We start from the raw sequence: 16,250 nt of genomic DNA on the forward strand, positions 1-16,250 counted from the left end.
AGTTAACATAGTATTGTAATCTAACATCCAAAAGACAGTCACATGACTAACATTTATAGTTCTAGGGTTCACTGCAGGTTCAATATTTTCAATTTAGAATCAGGAGATTTTTTGTCATCTTGTCCGAGATGTTGTTTTTAGAATATAAATAAACAATGTGGTTGTGTGTTCAGAGATGGACTCAGATATGTGGAGGGCAGGTTTACCAGATCACAGACAGCAGCTAAAAAGTGAGACACTCGAACTTCAAAGTTCAGATAAATGTGTGCAAAGTTCACACCAACATTGTTGTTGACATTTTGCTGTTAATATCTTGTTTTGCTTGTCAGCAGAAACTGAAACCATTTTATGAACAGGGTAACCTTTAGTATGACACATATTTGAGAAATAAGATTTGAGGATTTATCAGAAGAGCCTGTGTGAAATAAATATTTTATACAGCAAAATGCATACCATACAATAGCTGCATTGTCTGTTGTGTTTACAGGTAAGGTAATTACATTAATTAAATTAAACTGCTACACAATATCTAATATAGAGAGAGTCGAGTTGGCATTTCTACACATTCTAGTTAATAAGTCAAGTCACTGCCTTGTTATAATGTGAGAAACATGATTTATTCCTCACCAGCAGAACATCACTGCCATCGTGTCGTTATGGAATTAACTGAACCTAATCTCAGAAAAGGGTAGTCACTAGTTACCACAACCACAAAGTAAAAATGGTCTATATTAAAAAAATTATTGTGATTAGGGTTAAGGTTAGGTTTAAAAATCAGATTTTAAGAAGATAATTTGTAGATAACTCGTCGCCAAACCCACTGGCTCCAGGTCATCTATAAGTCTTTGCTAGGTAAAGCCCCGCCTTATCTCAGCTCACTGGTCACCATAGCAGCACCCACCCATAGCACGCGCTCAAGCAGGTATATTTCACTGGTCACCCCCAAAGCCAATTCCTCCTTTGGTCGCCTTTCCTTCCAGTTCTCTGCTGCCAATGACTGGAACGAATTTCAAAAATCACTGAAGCTGGAGAGTCATATCTCCCTCACTAACTTTAAGCACCAGCTGTCAGAGCAGCTCACAGATCACTGCACCTGTATATAGCCCATCTATAAAATAGCCCATCCAACTACCTCATCCCCATACTGTTATTTATTTATTTTGCTCCTTTGCACCCCAGTATCTCTACTTGCACATTCATCTTCTGCACATGTATCGCTACAGTGTTTAACTGCTATATTGTAATTATTTTGCCACTATGGCCTATTTATTGCCTTACCTCCCTCATCCTACCTCATTTCCACACTGTACATATACTTTTTCTATTGTATTATTCACTGTATGTTTGTTTATTCCATGTGTAACTCTGTGTTTTTGTGTCGCACTGCTTTACTTTATCTTGGCAGGGTCGCAGTTGTAAATGAGAACTTGTTCTCAACTAGCCTACCTGGTTAAATAAAGGTTAAATAATAAAAAATAAAAAATTTTATAAGAAATGGGCGGAGTTTTGTGGTGGCTAATTTCTGCATTACCAAATGAGGAGTTACAAACACACCAGTCCGAGTTAAAACTACATCTTTAATACTTAATTAAGATACTTTTGCAAAAGTTCTTGACCCCCAATAATGCATTCTCTCGAATGAACCAGGAAGGTGATTACAGAATGGCTACAGGGATCTTTTATAGCAACGATACACCCCCTTCAACGTACATTGACAAACCACAGATACTTAGTAACAGTTCACAAAGGTTAAGTTTTGTATGACAGATAAAAATAAAACACATCAGACAGTAACTGCTATGTCAACAGGATTAATGGTATAGCCCAGTATCTGGTCTCCTTAGAACCGTCCCTCCCTGGTACGGTATTGAACAGAACTATTTCATCCAATGGCATATATCAATTGTCAACTCTAGATACTCCCATCTCAAGCAAACCCCCTCTTGACCCTACTCCTGGACAGGCTCACTGGAGAGTGAGCCTCTAGGCCATATATTATGACAGGATAAGTGTGAGATCTAAGAGAGGACATACAAGGGTCCATTTACTGCCATAATCCTCCCCACAATAAAGAAGAGGGAGTGACTTGCTCACAGACATTGTGGGGACAAGTCATTGGTTCCCCATTAATCACTCCATCCCTTCACATGGTTTAAGAAATAGGTAAAGACACATTCCCATGACGACAAGTCTGACCTCTCCCCTCTCTGGGCCCCAAGTGTCTGAGCCCCAGCTAAGGGAGAAGTGCAACTGAAAAGACACCAGAGTCCAATGGACACTTTCTAATGACAAGTACCTCAAATAAGCATATTATACTAATAAAACATCTTAATTTTCTATGTTACCCAACTAATTCTGATTCGTCCACGACATTCCCCTCTCAAGGGACTCCGTCCCTTCTAGAGAATCAGAACAGTAACGTTACATGAGAACCAGTGTCTAAACACAGACATCACAACAGAAAAGACAGTCATCCCCTCTCAACTTAAAAGAAAATCACAAGATTTAAGAACATTCATTCACATAGAAAATACATATATTCTACATAAACCAAAAACCACAAAACAATAACTCATTTCATGGGGTTCCTGCAAATAACATCCCAAGAAACTCAGCACTGTCTCTCATTACCATCCCCCAACATTTACTAAACACTCTATCAATTTGTCTGGGAAGGCTATGATACACAGTCACCTGCACGAACCCATGAAGAAAAACAAAAAATGCATACAGTTTATGAGATTCAAAGCTATATTTTCCATAGACAGTGAAAAGCACATAATGAATGCATAATGCAGTGCATGCAACAATGAAGTTTAATAAAATAATCTTTAGTTATCTATCACACTCCAATGGATCAGCATAGTATGTTGGAAATGACTATTTCCATCCCAGAAACTACGATTAGCATATCTTGTTGAACAAATCCAGGTAGTGACTCCTAGTTAAAATAAAATGTATCTCCTTGGTGCCTATTGAACATGACCCAAGACAAACATCATGATTCCACTATTTATAAGGCAACACCTATAGATCAAATAGATTAGGATCCTTTTCACTCTCCTGATCAGAGTTCACCCATGTCATTCCCCCATGGCATGCTTATAATAACCTCAACATCCTTAGTTCATAACAACAATCAAAACAATCAGTCCCTAACACATTAATTTATTCACTCATATAGATTTTAACATACTCAACTCAAATCAATCCTTCAGTTTTTAAAATCATTCATTTTCCAACTAAAATCATAATTAGAACTCAGTTAATTATCCAACCAAAATTTCAAAATGACATTGCTCAGTGATTCAAATTGGTCTTATCACTCAAAGTAACAACTCAATTTAAACAAACATCAATATTAGCAGAATGTACATTCATTTTAACATCCAGTATAATTATCCCATAATTTCTACTATTAACAATTTTATCACGATTATTCTACAGATCAGTATCTCAATGCATTCTTAATCTAAATTACTATAATTTTACGTGGTGTAGACCTCTACAATCAACCTGATACCCCAAAAGTCTAAACAGTTTTGGGCACAGTTGACTAAACCCCTCTCTCCAGGCACTGATTCTTCTGGCGTCCTCTTCTGGCACCCTCTTCGTTCTTCTTCAGATAGCTTTAAAGTTCAAAGTGAATGACCCATCATAATGTCCCAATGTCAATGTTTCACTTTAGATGCCCATTATGTCTTGTCCATTCGTCAACCAATATACCAGCAACATAAGAAAAGTTTAGAACAGCACCTTTTCCCATGCTCACTCCACGTGGACTCCTCTCACACTCCTGAGAGAAACATGAGAGAAAAGCAGTTGATAGCTTAGATCGGATACTGTACACCGGTTGCTGGCTCGGCCATTCCTCTCAGTAGAAATGGTTCGGACAGGGCCATATTCAGCCAATTAGAGGGGGTTTGAGGTACACACACTTTTCGGTCCAATTATCTCTTCCATACATTAGGATACCGTCTGATGTCACTTTTCATGATAACCTCGAAAGAACAGATCAGAACAACAGTGTAGTTCAGTTCATTAACTACATGATAAATTATGACTTTTACCAATTATTCTTAATACAAATGTCTAAACATTATTCAAAGAGAATAACAACACATTCTATTGAAATTATTCTTTCACATTGGTTAATACTTCTCATCACAATTTCAACTCCATCGCAGATCCACAGAATCAGGAACTTAGACCTATAACCCATCAGGAATAGAACCGAACAAACACAACAATACACTCCTACACATCACTCAAGGTGTGTAAACTTCAATCCAAAACCTCAAAGGACTGAATCCAAACCCTCAAAGGACTGTATCCTCCCCCATTTTTTTTAACACATGACTCTCCATGAGAGTAATGTATAAAAAAAACACTGCTACAAATCAAAAGATAAATCAAAATGTCAAATAACATAACCAAATGAAAATCACAACTCTGAAAACCTCCACAAAGAAAAAATAATTTACCCATATGGTCATAGGAAAACTGACTTCAAGCAGCCTACCCTTAGTGAAAGGCAATGCCCTATATCACATAGGTCCAAATTCTAAGAACTTTAAATTCCATCATAATTATACATTTCATGAATTACCTTGAAATCAGTATAACAAATGACCTAAAATGTATTATCCAAATGGCTTTCCCATGAGGCTGATCAGACCACACAGGAAAACCCAGACAAAGGTCATAAGTCAAACCACCCCTTCACAGAAATGTTTCTTACTATCTTAGACAAAAAAAATTCAAAATCAAACATCATTTTCTACATGTTGTATCACAGGTTACCCAGGACATTTCATTAACAAAAGAATCCACATCTTTAATTAAAACTCAGGAAAAAAACTTCTAAAAATTCCATGTGTATACCCCTTTAAGATATCTTAGCACTAAGTCAAATGGAAAACTCACCAATCCCACAGGAAAGAGAAAAACAAATCAAACATACTACACTGCTCAAAAAAATAAAGGGAACACTTAAACAACACAATGTAACTCCAAGTCAATCACACTTCTGTGAAATCAAACTGTCCACTTAGGAAGCAGCACTGATTGACAATAAATTTCACATGCTGTTGTGCAAATGGAATAGACAACAGGTGGAAATTATAGGCAATTAGCAAGACACCCCCAATAAAGGAGTGGTTCTGCAGGTGGGGACCACAGACCACTTCTCAGTTCCTATGCTTCCTGGCTGATGTTTTGGTCACTTTTGAATGCTGGCGGTGCTTTCACTCTAGTGGTAGCATGAGACGGAGTCTACAACCCACACAAGTGGCTCAGGTAGTGCAGCTCATCCAGGATGGCACATCAATGCGAGCAGTGGCAAGAAGGTTTGCTGTGTCTGTCAGCGTAGTGTCCAGAGCATGGAGGCGCTACCAGGAGACAGGCCAGTACATCAGGAGACGTGGAGGAGGCTGAAAGGAGGGCAACAACCCAGCAGCAGGACCGCTACCTCCGCCTTTGTGCAAGGAGGAGCAGGAGAAGCACTGCCAGAGCACTGCAAAATGACCTCCAGCAGGCCACAAATGTGCATGTGTCTGCTCAAACGGTCAGAAACAGACTCCATGAGGGTGGTATGAGGGCCCGACGTCCACAGGTGGGGGTTGTGCTTACAGCCCAACACCGTGCAGGACGTTTGGCATTTGCCAGAGAACACCAAGATTGGCAAATTCACCACTGGCGCCCTGTGCTCTTCACAGATGAAAGTAGGTTCACACTGAGCACATGTGACAGACGTGACAGAGTCTGGAGACGCCGTGGAGAACGTTCTGCTGCCTGCAACATCCTCCTTATTCGGAAGAGCAGAAAAGGGTCTGTCCCATGACGCCAGACCATAACTGTGCTCATGGGCGGTCCTCTGATTTAGTTAAGATTCCAAAGGGAATTGGAGTTTCCTTCATTAAACAGTCCAAAATCACATTACACAATTTCACAAACAGTTCCATCCTTATTCATTCATTTTATACAACCATTTAGATGTAAGTCTCATACCTGAGACTCTTCTATAAACATGATTATGGTAATGTGGCCGTATTGTCTCTCATGAGTTTCACAAAATTGTACCAAACGGACCAGTTCGTAGCTGGATTCTTCACCGATCTTTTATATCTTCTACAGAACATAAATGTCGTTCGGTTCTCCAGTTCTGTGAGGTGGAAGAAATTCCTTTGTCTCTCTATGAAACCCACTCTGTCTCTATACAGTGGCCATGAGGAGAGAATCTCCTCATAGGAATTTACGACCGCTCTTACAGAGCCTGGTGTCAGAAGTATAGAGGTCGGGGGATGGTGCTCGCAGTGTCCAAAGAGGGCAACGTCATGACACTTGTTAATAAGAAATTTGTGGAGTGGTTGAAAAACGAGTTTTAATGACTCCAACCTAAGTGTATGTAAACTTCTGACTTCAACTGTACATGAATGTATAGTTAAAGTGGCTATGCGTATATGATAAACAGAGAGTAGCAGCAGCATAAAAGTGGGGTTTTTAAAGACCAAATTAGGATTTCAATTATATAATGTAATTTATGTTTGCATAACTTATACAAAATGGTTTTGGAGTGTAATGACTCTACTTAATCTATCTAACTTTATCAAATATTTGACAAGCGTTGATATTTTTGGTATATTTATCAACAATATTTATTTTTCCTTGTTTGACATAAAATACTGTAAAATCACCAGGAAATCATCTAAAAGTAATTTAAATGTATGACACCTGTTCATAAGTATTCCCACGCATAAATAGAGGCATATGTGATCGTATGACAATGTAATCAAGATCTGAAATGATTCTGTTCTTCTCAAAATACTATATCTGTTTGGGATTCTTGCTGTCAATTTGCAGTGAACAAATTTATTATTTTCCAGCCCCCTGACCACCCGAAAAATCAGACCACGGCTGAATGTAATTGGGGACCCCTGCCTTATGGTCTACACTGGTACAGTAATTAATAGTAATGGTAATATACTAGTAATAGTCTAACTTACCCCTCCTGTTTCTCCATTTAGTTGATGCCATGGGGTTCCAGAGGACTTTCCTGTTCCTGGTGTTGATGTGTGCCACAGTGATGGTACACGGTCAACCGGCCAACATTAGCAGTCGTTATACACACTTCCTCCGACAGCACGTCAACGTGGATATGACGATACAGAAGTGTCAGGGTGTGATGGGCTACTTGGAGTTGACCGAGTCTGATAGCGAAAATTGCAAAGTAAAAAACACATTCATTAAAGCTAATTCAAATCAGGTCAGGGCCATTTGTACTGGTGGTGGCACACCTATGGGCAACGGTCTGTTTGAAAGCAATAATCACTTCCCTGTAGTCATATGTAAACACAAGTGTAAAAAGAAAATGCTATGTCAACACACTCATCCCCAATATGAATATGGGGGTTCTTCATCCACCAGGAAAGTTGTCATTGCTTGTGAACGAGAATGGCCAGTGCACTATGGCGACGTATTCTTATTGTCTAATTTAGCTGATTGCTATGAAGTGGTTCTCTGAAATAACTAATAATATGCCTAATTTGCCACCTGAATTACTGTATCCATTTTTGTTTTTCACTATGATGACAACACATTACTGGGGATTTTGGACCGATCTTCCTAGTTGTATTAGTTGATTGGTGTCCATTGATCTGCAAACACTTAATTATCTGAAAGAATGACCAAAATATGTCTCAGGGTTTCATTGAATTTCAGTCCATTTTAGTCTTTGAAGGGGGCATACATGATTGTTGGATATTTATGTCAAAGCTTGCTTAATTTATAGGCCATAGTCTCATATTACAGTAATGCTTAAAAGGACAGTAAACAAATATAGCTAATTTCCAAACAAAAGAACAGAAGTGTTACCAAAACCATTTGAACTCTCTTGTTTTCTACCACAAACTGTGAAATAAAATTCCAGATTAGGTTTAAGTTTGCTTGATATAGATTTTTCACAAAATATCCTAATACTTTGATATGACCATTTTTACTAACCAAAAACAGCTTGAAATACTTTATGGAGATTTGCAAATAACATGTCTCACAATTTGGTTTCATAAAGTTAGAAAGTCACATGCATACCATAAAACATTGTTAAAATGTTTGAGGCAAACGGTATATTAAACCAGAGGAAATCCCATTGCTTACAAAAATCTCTGAAGCTGGAGACTCATATCTCCCTCACTAGCTTTAAGCACCAGCTGTCAGAGCAGCTCACAGATCACTGCACCTGTACATAGCCCATCTGTAAACAGCCCATCTATCGACCTACCTCATCCCCACAGTAATTACTTCGCCACCATGGCCTATTTATTGCCTTAACTTACCTAATTTGCACTCACTGTATATAGACTTTTTGTTTTCTTTTGTTCTACTGTATTATTGACTGTATGATTTGTTTATTCCATGTGTAACTGTGTTGTTGCATGTGTCGAATTGCTATGCTTTATCTTGGCCAGGTCGCAGTTGCAAACAAGAACTTGTTTTCAACTAGCCTACCTGGTTAAATGAAGGTGAAATAAAAAATAAATAAATATAGATTTCAATAGGCTTTGTGTGTGTTGCTCCCACATAAAGCGGTTGCTTCATTTTCATGTGTATTTCTGCTGTCATTCCAGGTTCAACGTTTGACATGACTGAATTAGCTGAAGTTGGCTAGCTATAAGTTACAATAACGTTATTCTGCGCTCTGGCACACTCAGACGAGAGTGGTATGAAATCGGAGTAGACAGCCAAAGTGAATTTACGAATGCGCCCTGGGTTGTGTCTTTAGCAACATAACCAAAAGGTTTTTGTCCAGACTATATCTTCTGGTGGAATAATTAAATTGCATGATTTTACTTATCAAAAATAATCTCTTAAAAAAAGATTACAGTAAAAGTGCAGTAACTGCAGTCAACTGTGGTATTTTGGATGTTGTAATTGCAGAATAACTACAGTTATACTGCAAAACGTTATTTTGGACGCAGTATTTGCAGCATACTGCAGTTATACTGCATTCTAACTGCAATCTTTTTTCGTAAGGGATGTTTTAATGAAAATATGTAATTGATTGTTATATTAATATGTTAGTAACAGTTTTATAAAAGCAATAAGGCACTCGAGGCAGTGCTGTATCATGAATTAAAAACTACTGAAGGAAGAGAATTCACATGAGCACCACAATGCCTAGTTGGTCTATTCTACTTCAAACAATGTGTATGTGTCACGAGATGGATTGATGGATAAGTGGGTGGCGGGGCTGGTGTGATCAGACTCAACTGCAACGCGTTGGCTAATCGGACAGGTAGCAGGGGAATGACTGTAATTTCATTTAAAAGCCTTGTCGCATGGCACCTATCAAGGTTATTTCTGGCGTGACGCAAGAAATAAAGGCAGAGGATATAACTGAAGTCATCAATGGAGTGGTTGGTGCATGTCGATTGACCTGTATGGTGGACGGAGAAAAGAAGTTCACGTCATCCATGCTACTGTTCTTTGATGAAGAGTCTCTCCTTCTCATCTAAAGTTAGGATTCATGAGATACCCTGTAAGCGATTGTGTCAAGTGTGTGCAGAAGGGAAGAAAATCGTATGCCAGACGAAGGGAAATGCTGCATGTGTGGAGGTGAACATGCGCTTGAATTCTTGGAGTGCCCTGGTGAATGACAATGGCATGGCAAGTGTGAGGAGTGTCCAGCGTGTCTCCTATCCAGAGGCGGTGAGAAAATTGGAAGGAACGAGTGGCGGCGAAGAAGCAATGGAAGTGGAGGCACCACTGTCATGGGTGTAAGATGGCACAGTGATGCCATCTGTTGGAAATGGTTAATTACTGCAACTCCAGTGTTTTTACCGGTGTGCTTGAGATGTTTTATTTTTTATTTCACCTTTATTTAACCAGGTAGGCTAGTTGAGAACAAGTTCTCATTTACAACTGCGACCTGTCCAAGATAAAGCAAAGCAGACACATACAACAACACAGAGTAACACATGGAACAAACAAACATACAGTCAATAATACAGTAGAAAAAGTATATTTACAGTGTGTGCAAATCAGGTAGGATAAGGGAGGTAAGTCAATAAATAGGCCATGGTGGCAAAGTAATTACAATATAGCAATTAAACACTGGAATGGTAGATGTGCAGAAGGTGAATGTGCAAGTAGAGATACTGGGGTGCAAAGGAGCAAGATAAATAAATACAGTATAGGGATGAGGTAGTTGGATGGGCTATTTACAGATGGGCTATGTACAGGTGCAGTGATCTGTGAGCTGCTCTGACAGCTGGTGCTTAAAGCTAGTGAGGGAGATATGAGTCTACAGCTTCAGTGATGTTTGCAGTTTGTTCCAGTCATTGGCAGCAGAGAACTGCAAGGAAAGGCGGCCAAAGGAAGAATTGGCTTTGGGGGTGACCAGTGAGATATACCTGCAGGAGCGCGTGCTATGGGTGGGTGCTGCTATGGTGACCAGTGAGCTGAGATAAGACGGGGATTTACCTAGCAGAGACGTGTAGATGACCTGGAGCCAGTGGGTTTGGCGATGAATATGAAGCGAGGGTCATCCAACGAGAGCGTACAGGTTGCAGTGGTGGGTAGTGTATGGGGCTTTGTTGACAAAACGGATTGCACTGTGAAAGGCTGCATCAAATTTGTTGAGTGGAGTGTTGGAGGCTATTTTGTAAATGACATCGCCGAAGTCAAGAATCGGTTGGATGGTCGGTTTTACGAGGGTATGTTTCGCAGCATGAGTGAAGGATGCTTTGTTGTGAAACAGGAAGCCAATTCTAGATTTAATTTTGGATTGGAGATGCTTGATGTGAGTCTGGAGGGAGAGTTTACAGTCTAATCAGACACCTAGATACTTGTAGTTGTCCACATATTCTAAGTCAGAACCGTCCAGAGTAGTGATGCTGGACGGGCGGGCAGGCGCGGGCAGCGATCGGTTGGTGAGCATGCATTTAGTTTTACTTGCATTTAAGAGCAGTTGGAGGCCACGGAAGGAGAGTTGTATGGCATTGAAGCTCGTCTGGAGGTTAGTTAACACAGTGTCCAAAGGAGGGCCAGAGGCATACAGAATGGTGTCGTCTGCATCGAGGTGGATCAGAGAATCACCAGCAGCAAGAGCGACTGTCACGACTTCCACTGAAGTCGTTTCCTCTCCTTGTCCTGAAGTCGTTTCCTCTCCTCGTCAAGAAACCAGACAAGCTATGGATATGCATTGATCCTAAACACCTCAATCGGGCTCTGCGACGTTCACATTACATTATGCCCACGTTGGAGGATGTTTTTTACAAGCTCCTGAAGGCCAGAGTCTTCACGCTCGTGGACGCCAGAGATGCCTTCCTGCAGTGCAAGCTCGACGAGCCCAGCAGCTACATGACCACCTTTTGGACAGCCTGGGGCAGGAAGAGGTGGTTGAAGCTCCCGTTTGGTGTCGCCGTGGCTCCAGAGGTGTATCAGCGGAAACAGCACGAGCTGTTGGTGGGACTCAGTGGTGTGGAACCCATAGCAGATGACATCCTCGTAGTGGGCTGTGGGGACAGTGATGAGGAGGCAAAATGTGACCATGACGCCAAGCTGCTGGCCCTGATGGAACAGACAGGTCAAGCTAAGGCTAAGCATAAAAAAGCTTCCGTTTAAAGTGCCAGAGGTCCGCTTTCATGGGCACATCTTGTCCTCCACCGGATTGAAGGCGGATCCTGAAAAAGTGAAGGCTGTCTTGGAACTGCAGAGTGAAATCAAAGACTATGTCAGTAAATGCACAACCTGCAATGAATATGCCATTGAGCAACAGAGAGAGACAATGATGTCCCACGAGCTACCGATGCGCCCCTGGCAGATAGTAAGTCTGGATCTCTTATAGCACAGTGGCAAAGACTTTCTGCTGGTAGTCAATCATTACTCAGACTTCTGGGAGTATGACCTCCTCCCCGACCTCTCAGCAGAGACAACGATCAAACGCTGCAAGGCTCAGTTTGCCCGCTGTGGCCAGCCAGATAGGGTAATTTCAGATAATGGACCCCAATTCTCTGGATTTGAGTTCCAAAAATTTGCTGCAGAATGGGAATTAGAGCACGTCACCGCATCACCATGACACCCAAAAAGCTAATGGGAAGACGGAGTCGGCAGTCAAAATTGCAAAGAAAAAGCTCTGCGAGAGGGCAAAGATGCCTGGAAAGCAATCCTGCAGTGGCGCAATACCCCGACAGAAGGCATGGATAGCAGCACGGCCCAGCGCCTCATGGCACGGCGCTTAAAATCAGCTCTGCCAGTAGCAAGCACTCTCCTGGAGCCATGTGTGGTGACAGACGTGCTGGTGAAGCTATGTCACAGAAGACAGGTCTCCAAGTTCATCTACGACAAATCAGCAAAAGACTTACCCGAGCTCAGGGTGGGTGAAACGGTGCGAATGAAACCACTACCAGTGGACCGGACAGGCCTCTGGAGACTCGGATCCTGTCTACAGAAAGTGGCACCACGCTCCTACTTGGTCGAAGTGAATGGATCACTGTACCGTCGTAACAGGTTTGACCTTCGGATTGCTGAGCCAGCACCTACTCAGAACCCTGATGGTCATAGGGGTCGCATGACAAAAGACGGAACCCCAGAAATTCACATGGGGCCTGGAGCACTGGGCGAAGAGCCAGGCGATCATAGGTCGGCCGCTCCCTCGCCCATCAATACTCCCCTTAGACAGTCAGGTGACACGCCTGTGCGGGAACCCACAGTCCTCACAGACAAGCCCCCTGTCTTTTCACGCTCCAGCCACCAAAAATACTTAATCTGTAGGTTTCCCATTAGGGATTGTTGAGAGAGATAAAAGTGAAGAGAGTATCAAAATGTGTTAAGTTGTCACCTTAAATGTTCATGTTGGAAATTATTACTAGGTTTGATTTGTTAGTGAATTGACAGCTCCTGTTCTATTTTATAAAAGGGAAGATGTTATGGGTGTAAGAGGGCACAGTGGTGCCATCTGTTGGTAATTGTTAATTAGTGCAACTCCAGTGTTTTTACCGGTGTGCTTGAGATACCCGGATGTTTTGCAATGTACTGAACAAGACTGGTTACTCGCATCAATGCCTCTGTCTCGTCATTTAACATTCAAACAACCACGACCAGTGAAAGTTTCTCATCAACGCAGGGATAGTAAAACGCTACATGTTGAAAAGGTGGACTTCGTATTATTTATTGCATTGGCCATAAACTGTACCACACAAGCGGAGAAGTCTAAGAAAATTGGAATCATTGTGTACGCCGCTGAATGTTTTGTGGGTCTTCGTGAGTAATTCTTTTAAGTTGACATTTTATTTTGTATGATGTCGTTTTCCCCCTTTCCTGGAACAGTTTTTTAAAGTTTCTTATTGAATACCCCGACCAGCTGGTGGCGGTAATGGACCATTAACATTGGATGCCAACCCCGTTAAACCTCATCGAAGAAGTGTTCTGGGCTTGAACTTGAGCGGAGAAAGTCTCTGTGGGGATCGGGCCCCTATGCAAGTGGCCATGTGTTGTGTGATCGCACTAAACCAGTGTCTGGGGGGGAGAAGTCTTACTGGTGTAACAGTGTTGCTTCCGTCCCTCTCCTCGCCCCTACCTGGGCTCGAACCAGGGATCCTCTGCACATCATCGTTGATACAAAACACATCTAGGAACTGTGTCTCCGCCAAGTAATGGATGTGATTTTTCCTGTATTCTTTCAGTTTGATGGCGTTTGCTGTCTCAACTAAATACTGTAAAGTAACTTCAGTTTGATGACTTGATGGTGTGTTTGCAGGTGAGGCTGACAGGGTCATCTTCCTCTCAGTAATGGCAGGACTGCTCCTGCTGGCTCTGCTCGGCTTTCTGCTGTGGATGGTAACACAATGTGGAATACATCATCAAATCAAATGTATTTATAAAGCTCTTCTGACATCAGCTGATATCTCAAAGTGCTGTACAGAAACCCAGCCTAAAACCCCAAACAGCAAGCAATGCAGGTGTAGAAGCACGGTGGCTAGGAAAAACTCCCTAGAAAGGCCAGAACCTAGGAAGAAACCTAGAGAGGAACCAGGCTATGAGGGGTGGCCAGTCCTCTTCTGGCTGTGCCGGGTGGAGATTATAACAGAACATGGCCAAGATGTTCAAATGTTCATAGATGACCAACAGGGTCAAATAATAATAATCTCAGTGGTTGTCGAGGGTACAACAGGTCAGCACCCCAGGAGTAAATGTCAGTTGGCTTTTCATAGCTGATCATTCAGTATGTCTACCGCTCCTGCTGTCTCTAGAGTTGAAAACAGCAGGTCTGGGACAGGTACATGTCCGGTCAACAGGTCAGGGTTCCATAGCCGCAGGCAGAACAGTTGAAACTGGAGCAGCAGCACGGCCAGGTGGACTGGGGACAGCAAGGAGTCATCAGGCCAGGTAGTCCTGAGGCATGGTCCTAGGGCTCAGGTCCTCCAGAGAGAGAGAGAGAGAGAGAGCGAGAGAGAGAGAGAGAGAGAGAGACAGAGAGAGAGAGAGAGAGAAAGAAAGAAAGAATTTGAGAGAGCATACTTAAATTCACACAGGACACCGGATAAGACAGGAGAAATACTCCATATATAACAGACTGACCCCCCGACACAACCTACTGCAGCATAAATACTGGAGGCTGAGACAGGAGGGGTCAGGAGACACTGTGGCCCCATCCGACGATACCCCCGGACAGGGCCAAACAGGCAGGATATAACCCCACCCACTTTGCCAAAGCACAGCCCCACATCACTAGAGGGATATCTTCAACCACCACCAAGGCCGAGTATAGCCCACAAAGATCTCCGCCACGGCACAACCCAAGGAGGGGCGCCAACCCAGACAGGAAGACCACATCAGTGACTCAACCCACTCAAGTGACACACTCCTCGTAGGGATGGCATGGAAGAGCACCAGTAAGCCAGTGACTCAGCCCCTGTAATAGGGTTCGAGGCAGAGAATCCTAGTGGAGAGAGGGGAACCGGCCAGGCAGAGACAGCAAGGGCGGTTCGTTGCTCCAGTGCCTTTTCGTTCACCTTCACACTCCTGGGCCAGACTACACTCAATCATAAGACCAACTGAAGAGATGAGTCTTCAATAAAGACTTAAAGGTTGAGACCGAATCTTCGTCTCTCACATGGATAGGCAGACCATTCCATAAAAATGGAGCTCTGTAGGAGAAAGCCCTGCCTCCAGCTGTTTGCTTAGAAATTCTAGGGACAGTAAGGAAGCCTGCGTCTTGTGACCGTAGCGTACGTGTAGGTATGTACGGCAGGACCAAATCGGAAAGATAGGTAGGAGTAAGCCCATGTAATGCTTTGTAGGTTAGCAGTAAAACCTTGAAATCAGCCCTTGCCTTAACAGGAAGCTAGCACACTAATAGAAAGGCTAGCACTGGAGTAATATGATCACATTTTTTGGTTCTAGTCAAGATTCCAGCAGCCGTGTTTAGCACTAACTGAAGTTTATTTGGTGCTTTATCCGGGTAGCCGGAAAGTAGAGCATTGCAGTAGTCTAACCTAGAAGTGACAAAAGCATGGATACATTTTTCTGCATCATTTTTGTAGAGAAAGTTTCTGATTTATGCAATGTTATGTGATGGAAAAAAGCTGTCCTTGAAACAGTCTTGATATGTTCTTCAAAAGAGAGATCAGGGTCCAGAGTAACGCCGAGGTCCTTCACAGTTTTATTTGAGACGACTGTACAACCATCAAGATTAATTGTCAGATTTAACAGAAGATCTCTTTGTTTCTTGGGACCTAGGACAAGCATCTCTGTTTTGTTCGAGTTTAAAAGTAGAATATTTGCAGCCATCCACTTCCTTATGTCTGAAACACAGGCTTCCAGTGAGGGCAATTTTGGGGCTTCACCATGTTTCATCGAAATGTACAGCTGTGTGTCATCCGCATAGCAGTGAAAGTTAACATTATGTTTCCGAATGACATCACCAAGAGGTAAAATATATAGTGAAAACAATAGTGGTCCTAAAACGGAACCTTGAGGAACACCAAACTTTACAGTTGATTTGTCAGAGGACAAACCATCCACAGAGACAAACTGATATCTTTCCGACAGATAAGATCTAAACCAGGCCAGAACTTGTCCGTGTAGACCAAATTGGGTTTCCAATCTCTTCAAAAGAATGTGGTAATCGATGGTATCAAAAGCATAACTAAAGTCTAGGAGCACGAGGACAGATGCCGAGCCTCGGTCTGACGCCATTAAAAGTTAATTTACCACCTTCACAAGTGCAGTCTCAGTGCTATGATGGGGTC

Source organism: Salmo salar, chromosome ssa05 (assembly GCF_905237065.1).
Source record: "Salmo salar chromosome ssa05, Ssal_v3.1, whole genome shotgun sequence".
In the NCBI taxonomy this organism is placed as follows: domain Eukaryota; kingdom Metazoa; phylum Chordata; class Actinopteri; order Salmoniformes; family Salmonidae; genus Salmo; species Salmo salar.